This window comes from Pristis pectinata, chromosome 10, assembly GCF_009764475.1.
Source record: "Pristis pectinata isolate sPriPec2 chromosome 10, sPriPec2.1.pri, whole genome shotgun sequence".
Taxonomy (NCBI): Eukaryota; Metazoa; Chordata; class Chondrichthyes; order Rhinopristiformes; family Pristidae; genus Pristis; species Pristis pectinata.
Genome location: NC_067414.1, coordinates 65471420 through 65488869, shown reverse-complemented (window position 1 = coordinate 65488869; position 17450 = coordinate 65471420). Strand labels below are relative to the sequence as shown.

Sequence of the window (17450 nt, the reverse complement as noted above, 5' to 3'; positions counted from 1 at the left end):
TATCAATACTTGATTTCACAAGAAGATAAACCACTTTATATTGTGCTTAATTCTAAATTGAATGCAAATAAATTTGATTGCCCCAGATCAGTGGTACACAAAACACGGTGTGTAGTTCAGCATGCAGTACATGCCGAATACCTGTAGTCTTCAATGCTTAACCTTGCATTAGTATTAGTTAAATGATGCTGGCATCTTTGTACTTAACTTCACTTGATGACTTTGTCAAGCAGAAATTAATTACACCAAATTGCATAACCAGTGCCAAGTTATGCAAATTTTTATGCAAGCCTTCTGTATTACAACTTAATTCCAGTTGTAATACAGAAGACTGGCATAAAGATTTAAATAATTTGGCACAGGTTATGCAACATACTCGAAAGACACGATAATACAGGTATATAGCTCTGTAATAGTGCTAAGTGAGGTCCAGGGAAAAATGAGGGAATTGTGCTACACTTGAGTTACAACTGCACATATGATCTAGAATATCACTGATAAAAACTCACTGAATTCTCATTGCAGTCTTCAATGTTTACATTGCAATAGTGTTAGTTACAGTTATTGTTGAAAAATGCTGCTAGTTCTAAAAACAATTTGGATTTAAGTTCACATGACAACACTGTCAAACATGAATTAAATATACTCCATTCACCACTGAACTGTACTTTAGCTGTGATGCAGCAGGCTTGCATAAATATGTATATAATTTGGCACAGGCAAACCAAGGTCATCCAAAGGTAAACTAATATAGGCATTTTCCATGAAACCTTCCATGTGACTGATGGATATCAATCCAATTTTCTTGCACATGGGGGAAAGAAATGGAGGGAAACAATTCTCCTGGTATTATACCTATTGGAACGCAAAATGTGTTATGGGATGTAGCAGAAGCCCATTAAGTAATCTAGGATCTAAATAAAATCAGCTCAATCCATCTCAGCACAGTTGCTAAGTAAGCAAAAAAAAAGAACCAAACTGTCATTTTGCTCAAATCAGGAAAACCTATATTAAAGTCAATTCTATTTCCTGGAGGCCACTAAATAACACCAGGAGTACATATGAGAGATCAAAACAATAATTTCTCAGTTGATTTTACTTTCTTGATGGAAATAAAGAACTAGTTTGGACATGTGCAATATTAAACTGCAATATGGAGAGAAAAGAAATGTCTCTGTATTTAATGGATTTTTGTCACTAATTATGCATAAACTTTGAAGTATTACTGATAGATGTCATTATTAGATCCCAATTCCTGTAATTAGATAGAAAAATATGGCCATGATAATTATGCACAGTCTCACAAATTGAAATTAGTTCATGTGGGTCACATTGCATTGTATTTTAATACTAAAATATTGGCACAGTTTTATATTATTTTGACAAGAATCTGGATAGTGTTATTGGAATCTTACGTACGAGAAATGGGATGAAGGCACAGGGTAGTGGAGACATGGAGTGGAGCTCTGTTCTTCCTGAACCCACAAATTACACAAAGACCTTTTTCAGCTTCTTCTTGGACCGATCCTCTTTCTCAGTAGTTTTTGCACACAGGTCCAAATTAAAATTGCAATCTGGTCCCGATATCGTCAGGAGAGCTTGACAAACATAAATAAATACAGCCCCCGCTTACTCTGGGTAGCTATTTTTGCCAGCTCCTCAAATAACTGGGCACTCAAATAACTAGACGCATTTTAACTGTCCACCTCTCCAGTTTTGGCCTTTCATTGGGCATTGCTGGGTGCATGTGGACTGTTTATATTCCACACATTATCAGGCAGTTGTTTAAGAAAGAGACCCCACCAGGCAAGCAGCAATTCACTTGTGGCTAACTGGGAGCAGGAGTTCTAACAAATCTGACTGATTCAAAACAAATGAATTAATTAAGCCTTGAAAATGCTTTTAACTACATTTGCTTGGTTAAATGATTTATACGTGCAGCCGAATTGGTGCTTGCCTAGTCATTTAATTCTACCATTCTGCACTTATAACATGTGCAATAACTCAGTGCAAGCAATGAATCAGTTGTGGAAGGCTGTGGTGGTCAACGGTGATTCTCAATCATCTCAATAATGTGTTAGGGGATGGAGCCTGGGAGGTGCTTTGAGAAAACTGATCCCAACTAGCCCCATTCTACTTTGATTACAATAGGTTTCAGAGTGTCCATGAGGTTAGAAAGAAAGGCAAGTGACTAATTAGTTTAATGAATCTCTGTTCTTGATATTTTGCAATGTTTTACATTTATGCTGGATAGCTGGGTTCCCTGGGCTCAGCAAGCCTGCAAATAAAAGGGAATGAGAACAGTTGGATCCAGCAGGCAAATGCTTTTTGTGGCTCTAAAGAAGATGAGATGCTTTCTCCCTTGACCACCGTGCAAGCTTTCAGTCTCACTCAGCATACACTGCCAAACTTGTGCTGTGCATGTTCAGGAACATAGCTCCAATGCTTCTTAGTGCTCTGCTTCTACCTACCTCATAGCAGTTCTTCCACGTTCCTAGCAGGTCCAAATTTTATGCCTGAAAATATACACCTGCCCTTCCCCTCCCCCCCCCCCCCAATAAATTTGAATCCATTTTCAAAGTGATGGACAAGGTCAAAATACCAATAATGTAACAAGAGAACAGAATTTAGAAGATTACTATAGATAAAATAAAAGTCAAAGTGGACCTTATTGTCTTAGTCACATGTACATGTATACACAGGTGCAATGAAAAAGTTACTCGCAGCAGCATCACAGGAAAACATAAATTATACAAAATTAAACAAGAACAATTCGAACAAAAAAAAGTGATCAGAGTTGTCATAGTGTTGCTAAATTGTAGTGATTAGGGTTCAGCCGGTTGGTTGAAGAACTGAATGACTGAAGGGAAGAAGCTGTTCTTGAACCTGTGGTGTGGGACTTCAGGCTCCTGCACCTCCTGCCTGATGGTAGCTGTGAGAAGATGGCATGGCCCAGTCGGTGGGGATCTTTGATCATGGATGTTGCCTTCTTGAAGCAGCGCCTCCTGTAGGTACTACTGATGGTGGGGAGGGATGTGCCTGTGATGTATTGGGCTGAGTCCATTACTCTCTGCAGCTTCTTGCATTCCTGCACATTCAAATTGTTGTACCAGACCACGATGCAACCAGTCAGGATACTTTCAACAGTACATCTGCAGAAGTTTGTTAGAGTATTTGGTCACAAGCTGAACCTCCATAACCTCCTAAGAAAGTAAAGACATTGGTGCGCCTTCCTTGTGATTGCATCCATAGGCAGGGCCCAGAACAGGTCATCCAATATGTTAATACCCAGGAACAGTGAGAGAAAAAAAATAAATGTGACTTCTGATAGATAAATCTCCTGCAGCTGATAACATCTCAAAATATTGAAAGGAAACATTCTCATATTTGGCAAGGTGTGTCATAATACATGTACTATGTCTATCTGTGTACTATGTCTATCTGTGTACTATGTCCACCTATGTACTATGACACACCCTGCCAAAGGCGTGATCTGTACTGCAGCCTTGACCTCTTCATCATGTACAATGATAAGATAAAAAACAGAATACTCAGCAGGCTATACTTCATACACATATCCTTTGGGAATGACATGAGATTAGATATCATTGTTTGTCCTACAGATGTAAACCATAAATTATAAAAGAGACAAAAGAAAAATTATTGGAAAATGATGGCAGATAGAATTCACTGTAGAAAAGTATGAAATCTTCCACTCTGAATGACTACTTAGAATATTTTCTTTATGATGAAGGATGGGAAAACTGAAGGAATAAAAATAACTAGGTACCCAGGCATTCCAATACTTAAAAGCTGGTGCACCGACACAAAAAGTAAAATAATCAAAAATTCTAAAGTGGTATTAGTCTTTATCAGAAAGAGGTTTGGAACTCAGAAGTGATAAAGTGATGGAACTTTCATCAGACTCCATCCATGTACTATATCAAGATTTATTTCTGTTCATACCTTCAAGGTATATTCAGCCTCAGTAATGCACACAATTCAGTCATAGCACAATTCAGCTTGGAAACAGGCCCCTCGGCCCAACTCATCCATACTGATCAAGATGCTCATTTAAGTTAGTTCCATATCCCTCTAACCCTTTCCTAACCATGTTCCTGTCTAAGAGTCTTTTAAATGTTGTCAGTGTACCTGATATTGAAATAATTAAAAGGACTGAATTACAAGACTAGAATGTATAAACTTGCCTTCAATTTCCATCAGTTTAGAAAGTCAAAACATGATGGAATTAATCAGGTCTAGGTATAGGATAAATTATTTCCTCCATTGAGGTAATCCAGAACAAGAGAGGGCATAATCTACAAATGAACACTCAGAAGTAATCCAAGGAAACGCTTTCTCCACACAAAGGTTAGTAGAAGCTGGGAACACCAACTCTGAAAAGACAGTGAATGTTGATTTAATTAAAGTTAGAGACAGAAAATTTGGTTAAGTGAGAGTTTCAAGAGACGTGACAGAGTTAAGAAACTGGATTTGAGACACAGATCAGTTGTGATCTGACATGTAGAATAAACTCAAGCATTCTAACAAACTGGGATATTGCTAACATTAGTGCAGACTCCCACATGACTGCCAAAGTTTATCAACGCAGTGATGGCACAGAGATTTGATGATTTATTCTGCTGAGTATCCCATCTGAGTCACATGTAGAGAGAAGGCAGGAAATCAAACAGGCCAGCAAGCACCCAGCAGATAATTTCTGCCTACAATTATTCAGGAGGATTTCATCTTCCTCCATCTTCTGCATTTCTATGATCCAAGGTGAATACATTACTCACATGATACAGCTCCATGCACAAACACAAAAAGAGAATTGAACTTCAGGGAATGTTATTAAAATCTTATATCAAAAATGATTAAATACTACAAATGGATATAAAAGAAATTTTAATACAGGATTTTAATTAGATTCACTTCCTTAAAATTGCCTTAATTGATGTCTTAGTCATATGCAGCACTGCTAAAACCTCAAGGAGCTACCAAAGTGGTGGTATTTAATTAATCAGGCATTCACGGCTGCTGGAAGGAGCAATGAACATTAGCATGCTAAATCTTAAACTTTTTGCAGAAGAACGAAAAGTAAAATGAGATTTTTTTTTAATGCAGCAAGTGGTTAGAATTAGGAATATACTGCTGGGAGGAACCTAGTCAACTTGGCATTCAAAAGGGAACTGGGAAGTACTTTGCAGGAAACAAAAAGTGCAGAGCTCCATGGAGAGAGGTTCAGGGACTGGTACAGCTTGTGCATAGAGCCAGCACAGATCCTATGGACCAAATGGCCTTCTGTGCTATATTTCATTCCACAATGACACCAAAACCAGTTCTGCTTTGATCCCAAACCAAATTACTCAATGGCAATTGAACGATGTAGTATTTCCCTTCCATGGAAGGAAAAAGATATGAGAGAAGTTATATTTTCATTATTCCTGATTCTTGCTAGCATTCCCGCAATATAGAATAGTGCATTGGCAATGACTTACAGTCACTTCAAACCAAAGGAAAATGCCCAAGTGTCCTGGAAATCTCATTTCCTGGAACTTCAACCAAATTCCCTTCCTAAGTGAACACTAATGCAATATTCCTACTTTGTACACAAGTCGTGCTTTTTTTGCCTCTGTTTTGGTCACTACTCAGCCTCATTGGTGCTCTAACAATCCCAATTTAATATCACAAGACCTCAAGTCCTATGCATCATTGAACTTCTTATTTCTGGGCCCACAAACAAAAACAGTGCATGGCAACTGTTCAACCCATTTGTGCCATCATCAACCAAAATCTACATCTTCGAATCTGTTGACAGCTGGCTAAGCCAGGCACACGTTTTAATTGACCAAAGCTTTACCCAGCTGTTCTATGAACAAGGCTTGTTTTGTCACCCAAGTGATGCCATTTATGACAATAGTGTCTTGCCACAGCTATTGGAGGCTACTTTTCCTGGCAAGTCCCATCCAGCCAAACCAGACAAAACATGCCTGACCTTTAATTGCAAGTCAGCAACTTCAGGGCCATAGCCTTAGCAGATTACTAATCTTCAATTTAGCTAAATGAGAATGCAAGGTCTAAAAAAACATCTAATGGGCTCCAACAGTACAAGGTGGCCAAGTAGAGTATTAAACAAAAGGGAAAGGCAATGGAGAGAGATGGCCTTTAGCAATGGCAGTGTTGTGAAACTGGCTGAGCAGCCAATCACAATGAATAATTTTCACAGGCAGCGAACAGCACAAAAAAAGTCTTACAGAGCATAAAATGACTGGAATATACAGGAGAGTAAGATAGAAGCTGAAAGACTATAAAATTTTGATAAATATTTTCATTGTAAAATGCTTGATAATGACACCCATACGTACCAAGTTGTGACCTGCAAGGTTGCTAGGCAATTTAATGGCTCAATAAGCCATTAAAAGTCAGTAAGACCTCATGCAACTTTATGTATTTTTAGGGGTTCTTTACACCAAGAATATTGCAATAAATAGCCCAAGTTCATACTGGTTCACTGATTTTAGCAAATTGCATTGGAAAACATTGCGAAACAGCAAACTGTGTGCCACATCAAGGAATCACTGACGGCAATTTCTGGATTTTCACATTTAACAAATCATGTGTGCAATCCAGAACTTGCTGTTGAATTTCTTCTATTTGAAGAATGGGTACTGATTGCCTCACTATTGTCTTCACTAAATTCTGGGACACTGTTTTCTTGTGGCTTAGAAGAATGAGGTGTAAGAGCTCCACAAGAGGATTTTAAGATGACTATAAGAGATGAAGATGTATCAAGCATGGAAGTGAAAGCCAGAAAGTGGTAGCAGCTGGATAAAATTGGAAGAAAACAAACTGCCTAAAAAATTAAAAGAAGTTGCTAATTGTCTCAAAGAACACAGGAGGGTCAAAGCAACAATTTCATCAGTGCACTGGAAAGAAATGCCAGTTGTGTGTATGGAAGGCACATGATTTAAACCTGATAATTATAGAACATCAACTAAATGTTGCCAATGGCTGGCTGATGGACAAGATCTTCATTATAAAGAGATAAAATAGGTCTGAACACAGGAGGATTCAGGGTTACTGGAAGAACAAATCAACAAGAGCAAACTACAGATGGGCACAGAATGAATCAACAGGAAACCACAACAGTGGCTTGTTTAAAAAAAATGCACAACACTGGGTCAAAGTCATATTTTAGTATGTTTTGCATGTACAAGTTTATAATACTTGTGAATTAACTTGTACAAGATCATCATGCAAATGGCACTGTTGTTAATCTGGACCATGAAGCAACATTTATCCATTTTGTCATCAAAAGACCCAATGTTTCAATAATTATAAATTTTCCAAGAATCCGCTAAGTGCATCTCAATTGTTCATACCAATGAAGCTATTCCATACAGCGAGTTAGTTTAATTTCAACCTCTCTTAAATCATAATGGCATTTAAACTTTGTGTGTACCATGAAAATAGAAATGCATAAACAGAACATTGAGCAGAAAGACCACCAAGAGCAAGGAAGTTATGTAAGCCAATACTTTCTGCCAGTGGACTGTACAATATTTAATCATTCTCTGAAATACCAGATCTCTTGCATACACATGAATAGGTATCTGCATTCTGTTGGCAAAATGAATACAAGACTACCAAAATATGTAAATGTTGAAGCACGAGTTGAAACACGTAATAATGAATCACATGAAAACAAAAGCAACACCTTCAAAAAGATTCATTATACTGCCCAGAGTTTAACAGCTATACATTATTCATTTAGAAGATCATCTAGTTTCTTTACATATATCCTAAACAGCAAATAAAAATGGAATGGATGAAACCTAACATTGGAAAGGATTAGAAAAGTCATCCATATTTATGTAGATTTAGTTAATAGTTTATAGTTTTATTTTCCTAAAATATAATTCAATTTATCATTGTGCAACATTTATTATTTTTCCTACTTGCTCTTATACATAGGGAAAATGGAAATGTTTATCCAGACATTTAAAAGCAGAGTGAAAGAAATGATACCCACAGATTAAATTTCTTTGCTGCAAAGGAGGATGAGAATAGTCATGTGGAGAACACCCTGCAGAGACCAGTACCACAACATGGCAACACAAGTAGAGGTCTGTGGCAGGTAGGGCACAAAATGATTGTGCCTACCACTGTAATTAGTGATTTGAATTTGACCAAAACTGAGTTGTTATTAACATGGATGGGATTAAAAAAAATAAAATGTACAAATAGGGTGCATCAATAAAGTGTTTAAATTCCAGCCACTAGAAGTCAGTATTGGAACTTTGAAAATGAAAGACTTCCAGGATGGCAGATTTCTTTTATATACATCAAGAAATGGGAGTGTAGTTATCACATGTTCATATGCAATTTTTAAATGTGTGTTCTCATCAACTGGATATAACCTTGCTTTTGATCATATTGAATAAACTAGGGACTTATTCAGACTGCTGTAATGACTCCCTAATATATTATGTTCTATGTAACATTGCAAACAACCTATTAAGCTTCAGAAAAATACCATTTTAATTTCTTCAAATAAAATTTTAAAATGCTGCCACTTTTATAACTTGCTCCATTCTTCAGTCTTAGGCAATTTTAATTTTATTATACAATCCAATAAATATGATCTTTATCGATGGAGAAATTTATTTTAATAATCTATTCCAAATAATTACTTGCTGATATCAAAATCCTTATAGCATATAGTTAGATATAAAAAAGACCAGTGTAAAGGATTATGGTATATTCATCACAATAATAATTATTTCTCATTGTTGTGGCCATGTTCAGGATGTCTTTAAAGATATAACCATAAAGACCTGCAGAAAAAGTGAGCTCAGGTACTGTGTCTTGTATTTTTTCCACAGTCCCACTAATCACCAATATGACATTCTTCAATTAAGTTTGTTATTTTTTTGTTTTGTTTCATTGAAATATTACCAAATAGCAAAAAATCTCAAGTTCCCTTGAGCATCCCACTACAAGTCATGTTTCATTGGATGGAGTCCAGATACAAATTAGGTTTGGGCAAGCGCAAAAAAACTTTTTCCCCAGGAAATCATACTTATTACTTGCATATTTTTTTCAATCACAATTCTGAATGCTTTCATACATCACTCACTTCAACATCAATTATGTTATGACATAATTTACCACTTTTTTCAAATACCAATTATACGTGCCCAAAGTCCCTGGATTTAAGATCAACCTTATGCTAATAGCAGCAGGAGTGGCATATTATACATATTCATTAAGAAGATGTGCATATGGCCAATTGGTTTGTGATATTAGGATATAGGAATATCTGTTCCTGCATCCCCATTAAAAGGGTTTCTTCTAAGAAGCAAAAGAGAGCCCTCCAGATTAGTTGAATGGTGGCAAAACCTATCCTTCTGGGCAAGATGAAGAGGTTACTACATCTTGCAAGCTGAAAAAGAAATTTATTAAGGAAGCATGCTGCAAAAATCTGCAGAATTAGAAAACAAATCATTTTTGCCTTTCAGTAGTAGATGACTCCTTCCCAAGACCAAGGAGCTGCATCCTGCAACTACATCCACAACAGAGAACAGTGGCTTGCTGAGATGAGCAATGTTTGGCAACACCCCACTGCCCCATTCCCCCCCCCCCCCCCCCAAATCTACAAAGGTCACCAGAAGAACAGACTCAACCACCAGCAACCTTTCAGCACAGCAGATGGGTAAAATAGAAGTGGAACCATCTCTTACTTGCTGTCAATACAGCACCAACCAGGTAATTCTGATTGACAAGAACACAGATAAGAAAATACAGAGGAAGGCAATACAGATAAGATTGATGAGGAGTCAGCTTAGGCATGTATTAGGCTGAAGGATCTCAAATTGAGGTTAACCACTTAGAAGTAGGAAAGAAATGTATTGCACAAATAGCTGCAGGGTTGTTTGCTCAATACCATAACATTAATTGATGTGGCTTTAATGACTGGGCACGATTGGTAATATTGCAATGTGATTATCCAAAGAATAAAATACTATAGAGAAACAGGTTCATTATAAGTAAACTGATACACACTTGGGCATAATGTGCTAGTAACAAGTACACAAGTTTTCATATAATGAAGTATATATTTTTTTTAAGAAAAACTGTACACAAGATAAACCTGACAATTCCAGTTTCTTATAAAGTATTAATGTTTATTACTAAAATAGTTCAACATAAAATAATGTAAATTTGTTGAGCAGAATTGAAGTGCAAAGTAAACAGAGTTAATGATGAATTAACTGTATATAGTGTGGATGCATATTCTTACAATTATTTAACACACAATGCAACATAAAAATCATTGCTAACTTTTCCCGAAATATATATCTCTGTGCATAGAAAGAACATGGACACATAGGATTATGTTAATTTCCACATTCCCTTTATGGCTATCTGATGGAAATGAAAAGTCTGTGGCAAATGAAACTTGAGAGAATGCAAAAATCCATAATTAAATATTGCTCTGCTGCTATGACTTTTTTTGGTATTACTAGATCAAACCACTGAAACCTCCATGCAGAATTTCACCTTTGTACATCAGTGATCAAGTTCACAAATGAGGCATTAAATTTCATGCTACGCATTCTACTTCACACAGTAGTACAGCACAGAAACCAGCCATTCAGCCCATCACATCCATGCTGACCTTATTGCCCATCTACACTGATCTCATTTGCCTGCATTAGGTCCATATCCTTCTATGTGTTGACTATTTAAATACCTGTCTGAATGTCTCTTAAAAATAGTAATTGCATACAACTCCACCACTTCTTCTGGCAGTGAATTCTAGATACCAACCACTTTCTGTAAAAACTTTCCCCTCAAATCCCCCTTAAGACTCATTCCTCTTGCCTTAAGCCTATGCCCTTGTTTGTGATAACCCCACCATGGGGAAAAATGATAGATTATTTACACCTCTTATAAAGTTAAATACCTCCAGTCAGTCACCTGTCAGCCTCCTTCACTCCAGGGAAAACAAGCCCAGCCTATCCAATCTCTCCCCATAACTAAAGTCCACCAATCCAGACCACATCCTGGGGAATCTCTTCTGCACTCTCCCCAATGTTATTACATCCTTCCTATCATGTAGTGACCAAAATTGCACATAATACTCCAAGGGCAGTCTAACCAGTGTTCTGTATTAAAGTTTGCAACATACTATTGCAAATACTCAATTTTCAAAACTTTTATATTTAGTGCCTGCCCTATGAAGGCAAGCATGCCACATGCCTTCTTCATCTCCCTATATACCTGGGAACTAGAGACTTGAACCAGAAAATCCCTCTGTTCATCAATATTCCTTAGCGCCCTGCCATTTACTGTACATGTCCAAGATCTATTGACTTCTCAAAATGCATCACCTCAGACTTATCAGGATTAAATTCCATCTGCCAACACTTTGCCCAACTTTCCATCTCATCTATATCCTGCTATAACCTAAGACAACCTTCTTCACTATCCACACCACCAACTTTGGTGTCAATCTGCAAACTTACTGATTATATCTCCTACATCACAAACAACAAGGGTCCCAGCACCAATCCCTGCAGTACACCACTGGTCACAGGCTTCCAATCAGAAAAGCATCTTTCTACCATTAACTTCTGTTTTCTATTACCAAGCCAATTTTGGATCCAATTGGCCAGCACACCTTGGATCCCATTTGCCTTAACCTTCTTGACCAACTAATCGTACGGGACCTTGTCAAATGCCTTATTGGAGTCCACATTTACAATGTCTACCTCCCTACCTTGATCAGTCTTCTTAATTACTTCTTCAAATAAAAACAATCAAATTAGTGAAACAGGATTTCTCTAGCACAAAGTTTTGCTGAATATCTGTGATCAACCGGGCCTTTCCAAATGTACATAAATCCTGTCCCCTTGGATTTTTTCCAAAAGTTTCCTGACCAATGATGCAAGGCTCATCCACCTACAGCCTTCTCCATCAGGACTCAAGCTATCTTCTCCCTTTGTATCCTCAGATACATCTCATCAGGCCCTGGGGATTTAATCAACCCTTATGCATCCCATGATATCCAACACCTTCTTCTTAATATTATCCACATACCCATCCCCAAATTCACTATTTTCGGTGTCCTTCTCCTTGGTGAAGACAAATGAGAAATAGTCATTTAGGATCTTGCCTATATCATCTGGTTCCACACATAGATTACCCGTGTGGTCCCCAAGGGGATCCATTCTTTCCCTGGCTACCTTCTAGCTCCTCATATACGTACAGAATGTCTTGGCATTCTCCTTACCAACCAAGGATATTTCATGACCCCTTTTTGCCCTCTTAATTTCTTTCTTAAGTTCTCTCCTACACTCTTCATATTCCTCAAGAGATTCCCTTAATTCTGGTTGCATGTACCTACCATAAGCTTTTTTCTCCCCAGATCAAACCTTCAGTATCCTTTGTCATCTAAGTTTCCCTGATCTTGCCATCTTTGCCTTTCACCCTTACCATAATACATGGGCCCTGAGATTTTACTAACTCATCTTCTAAAGACTCCCACTTGTCAGCAATAAGTGCTTGTTATTCCTCAGGTATGATTGCAAGGGAGCCAACAGTTTTCCAGTACTTCCAAGACTATTTGTCAAGCATTGGCAAACTACATGACTATCAACAGGCAAATATCTTTTTAAGCACATATTCACATTTTCCACAAGATGTACAAAGCATCAAATCAAGAGCCTTATGTAATTTATTCCTCCCTAATCCAAGGATGTTGAGGAGCAAGTCTCATGCGGCCTACCACTGGCCTGGCTAACAACAGTTAAATTAGCACAGATCAATAGTTACATTCACTAGGTCACCAGGAAGCCTTTAAAGTAGGTGGCATTCAGTGATTACTTTCCTAGAAAGGTTCTTGGCTTTTATCAAAACAATTTACTACAAAATGATTTGTTCTTCATTTCTATTCTGAGAAGATCTAGACAAGTCACTGGTCATTCCTATTCATCAGTTAGGATTTAATGTTGGTGCTTCTGGTAATTAGCACTCAAAAAAGGTATTAATATTTGATTTTGGTAATAATCTGTATGCCTACTAACTGTAATCCAGTCATGTACTGATCTGTTATTTTACATTAGCAAATTAAACAGGAATTAATGAACTAATTGTCAGACAGTGAGCATTATGCAATAAAAGTGCACATTCACAAAGTGACATCTATTGATGGTAATCATTACAGCTGTAGTTTTTTGTGTGTGGAATTATCCATGTATTATAGCAACCCAAAACACTCAAGGTATCATTATAACTAGACTGGTATTTACAGAAGGACTTGAGCCTTTCACAATATTTGTTCTCCTTTCTCCTGGTTCACTAGGTCATAGCTCACATGCTCTAGTAAATTGTTTGAAATCCAAACTTCTAGACATGGAGGAAGGAATGTGCCGTGCAGCACATATACGTGCAATACCACTTAAATCAGTCACACCAGCCGATCAGAGAACTTATTAACTTTCTCATGGCATTCTGTGCAGTGAAACATGACAGATTCAAGTAACAGGGTGAGAAATAGATTGTTTCATAATTTAAAGTTCCCAAGTAATGTTTAGATTATTTAAATGATAAACTTCCTGTTAGAATGAGTTAACAGTTTATGTCCATGTTAGCTCTTTCCAGTAATGAGGCCTAATGAACACTCCCCATTCTGGATGTTGTTGTAGTCTCCTTGATGAATATAACTGGAAAGGATTATGGTGTAACTAACTAGCTGTGAATCTTGTACTGTGGCTTCCAAACATGAATAATTAAACAGACAACATCCTTCAGATACTGCTCCCTCAGCTTATTATTTGCTAATTTACTTTTAGAAGCAGGTTTTTTTTGCCTACCAATTAGTAAACTTTTTCAATGAAAATATTTATATAGCAGCATACAATGGAATAACACACAAATTAAAAAAAAACTGTTTCCTCAAGATATTTTCTGACCAATTCCCATTTATCAATAGCAAATTTTAAAAAAACTGTCACAGATATCCCAGGAAATCCACTAAAAACTTAAAGTTTTCCCAATCCTCCACACATTCTTGCACAAAGTATTGACTGTGCAAGTCAGTTAACACATTAAATTTTATGACACCACTATTAAAAAAACTAACAGTAAATGAAATACTGTTGTATATTGACTAGAAAAAAATATAAATGATACCTCAACATCTGGCAGCATTTAAATAAGTTACACACACTAATCTGGTCATAAGATGGCGATATTTCTGTAGATGTGTTGCAACATCGTGTGGTATAACTCCAGAAAAGCTGCTTATTGTGGATGTATTTCTGGATTTCTGAAGCAAAGGCACAATATACAAAAGATTTAAAACTTCAGTCCTCCATCTATTTTCCTTTCTATGCATAACATTGTACAGCAAATCTAACCAAAATGTTTTGAGGTAGACATGAAAGCAAAATATATTTTTTTCTAAAATGGAAAACTGATGTCAATAAGAGTACATTTTTCATTTCCAACTTATTGTTTTTAATTCCTGATCCAAGAATTGGAGCAAAGAAGTCATAGGTTTGCTAATGCCTGACTACTTTCAATAGATTTAAAAGTCATGATCATTAATGCATGGATTGAATACGTGATAAGGAATTGCACTTTTTACCACTACCAACCAATATTTTGACAGCCAGCAGTCAAATAACAGCAAAAAAATTTCACGAATCTTGAAAATGGGATTCAAGCTTTTTCAATCATTGCACTATTAAAAACTTTTAAAAATTGATAATTAAATTGCAACAAACCATTTGGTCAGTACGAACTGTACTATAATTCATTTTCAGCTAAAATTTGATGTTTAAACATACTTATAAAACAAATTAAAGAACTTCAAGGAAAACAAAAGTTTAATAGAAAATAATTTCTTTTGTGGATCCATTTCTGATCAATTTATCAGTCACAGATCCAACTTCCAGGTCTGTATTGGATCTGTACTTGTATACATTGATGAAGAACACCAGATAACAATATTAAAAAAATCTCTCTTGAAATAGCATAGGCATGATATGTTCTGAAGCCCAACCTGCTTAAAGCTAGTTTAGACATTTCTGTGGCATTTTGTAAACAAAAGCTTAAAGAAATGAAAAGTAGACAGAAACCTTTACATTTATAAAGGGATCTTTCTTAACCTCATCGTAAAAGTATTTTTTTACTTGTAAATCATTGGTACAAAATAGCAGCAAATTTGCACATAGCAAGATCCCACTCACAACAATATGATTATAACTAGGTAGAACATCGGGTTCAGTTGAAGAGATGCTATGCATTCAGGCTCCATCTCACATCGACATTGTTACTGTTCTTCACAAATTGTGAAGATGGTTATGTTAAGCAGACATTCATGTAATATAATAGCCAGTGCCTAAGGGGCCATTAAGCCTGTGCGAAGTACGGTTTTAAATTACAGTCTGCTAGAAGTCACCTATTCATCGGTTTCTCTTAGTTAACTGACAAAACAAACATCACCCATTTGCTACCTGCTTTGCATATTCCGGAGCAAGGGGTACTATTCACACCTCTGACATCGTCGTGCTGATATTTATCTCAATCGATGGAAAAGGTTCGATTCGCTTTTCCGCCCGATACCAAACTCGAGATGGGATGCTACTTTTAAGGTTAATGTTCCTGAACTAAAGTGTGCTCTGAGTAATGGCAGTTTTAAAGCAGGCGATACAATAACTGCCCTCCAATCTATGGAGTGTGCTATAGTTTACGGGACGTTTGAACGGAGGTGACATTCCCCTTTGCTCCTAGCGATTACAGTGGAGAGCTAAAATTGGTCGGACCACTATGTGTTTGACATACAGTCAAGCGATGCCATATGCCGGTAACAGGCAAGGCTTTAAATTGTTCTACCTACACCGACATCAGCAGGGAAAACTGCATTCCAGGTAAGCAACTCAGGGAGGAATATAAAAATACAAATAGGTTATTGAAATTAATTGTCATGCAATGTTACTTGACACTTCTTGGCTACCAGGAAAAGATTCTCATTTATCACTCAGCAAAACAAAATCCCATCTTGTACCATCACCTAAACTGATGCAAACTCTGGCTGGAACGCAGTGCCTTTCTCCTAATCAAAAATATGTATTCAGTCTACTGAAAATCTGCAAAAGTACATCAACTTTCGTAAAGTCTAACAAAAAAAAGTTATGGACTCAAAGTGAAATGCCGGGTACTCAATCCTGATCACTTCGTAACACAGCTGAATTACTATTTAAAATATCGATAATGGTTCCTAAATATATACCTCTGATCGGTATGTTAACACCGGACCATGCTTCATAATGCAAGCAATTTTAAGAAAAGTAGTACAATAAAGCTGCAAGTCAAGAGCAAATTCCAACCAAAAGGAGAAAAGAAGCAAAATAACAAGCTTACCAACGGTGCTTTTCACTTAGAGGTGCTTTCAATCACTTAAGCAGCCTACTACACCTTGTTGCGTTTCCAGTGCACAGACCGCTATAAATCCAAATGTTTAATGTGTCACTTTCCCTGGCGAGCAGCAAGTTTTATACAGCGGGGAGGCGCGCAAGCGCAGCGCGCCCCTGGAGCTGGGTGTAAACCGAGTGATGCCAACCTAGCCCAACCCAGCCCCAGCCCGCCGATTGGAGGCAGCAGCGCCTCCACCACTCACCCAGCTCGGAGCCAGAGCAGCTCCCCGCCGCTGACAAAAGTCCCAGCGGCTGCTCGCAACCGTTCAACTTTTAAAATGTCGGGTCACTTTGCAAACAGGCAAACCTGTTCACTCGAACAACCTCCTTCCCAAGCACAAGCCAAAGTCGCCGTCAGAAATGACAAATTCACCGTGCAACACAGCTTACCTTCACTGTAGAGAGTTTGGAGGTTGCGTCCTTGCAAATTCTTTGACGTTCAGGCAAGGTTTGCTTTGGGGGTTACCCAGTTTACTTCAGATTCCAGATATTTGAGGATAAACCATTGCAGCGCATCAGCAGGCTGGTTTTTCCTCTTTTTCTTTCGCACCAGATTTAAAGCAGCGAGGTTTTTGGTGTGAGCGCAGGACGGTAAATATCTTTATCTTGTAAATTCTTAACGCTTCTTATTCCTGTTCCCACACCCCCTCCTCCCCTCCGAAGATAAATAAACGACTGTTCATTGACTGGCTACTCGCCCTCCCGCGGGTGGGTGCAGCGGCCGTGCTGAGGTCGGATTACTGACAGGCGAGCCGCCAGCAGGAGTGGAGTCAGAGCCGGGCGCTCAGCACCAGCCTCCCCTGCAACTGGGGGGCGCGCAAGACGCGTGCCCGGCAGCCGGGGCTTTGCGCGCGCGCGCGTAGGCGCGCCTCCGTCCAGACCAGGTGTGATCTGGTTCTGCAATAGTGGATCCGTTTGGGTGAGCCCTCTGGATATTTTCTTTGGCCATGAACCACTATC

The 17450-nt window shown here is 37.9% G+C and overlaps 1 protein-coding gene across 1 annotated transcript in view; it reads right to left on the bottom strand.

Moving 5' to 3' along the window:
• LOC127575449 (kelch-like protein 29) overlaps window positions 1-17168 on the bottom strand; it is a 350653-nt gene extending 333485 nt beyond the window's left edge. The window contains 1 exon segment of the mRNA XM_052025333.1: window positions 16881-17168. The gene's annotated coding sequence lies outside the window, so the exon portion shown is untranslated.
• Window positions 17169-17450: the final 282 nt, after the last annotated feature.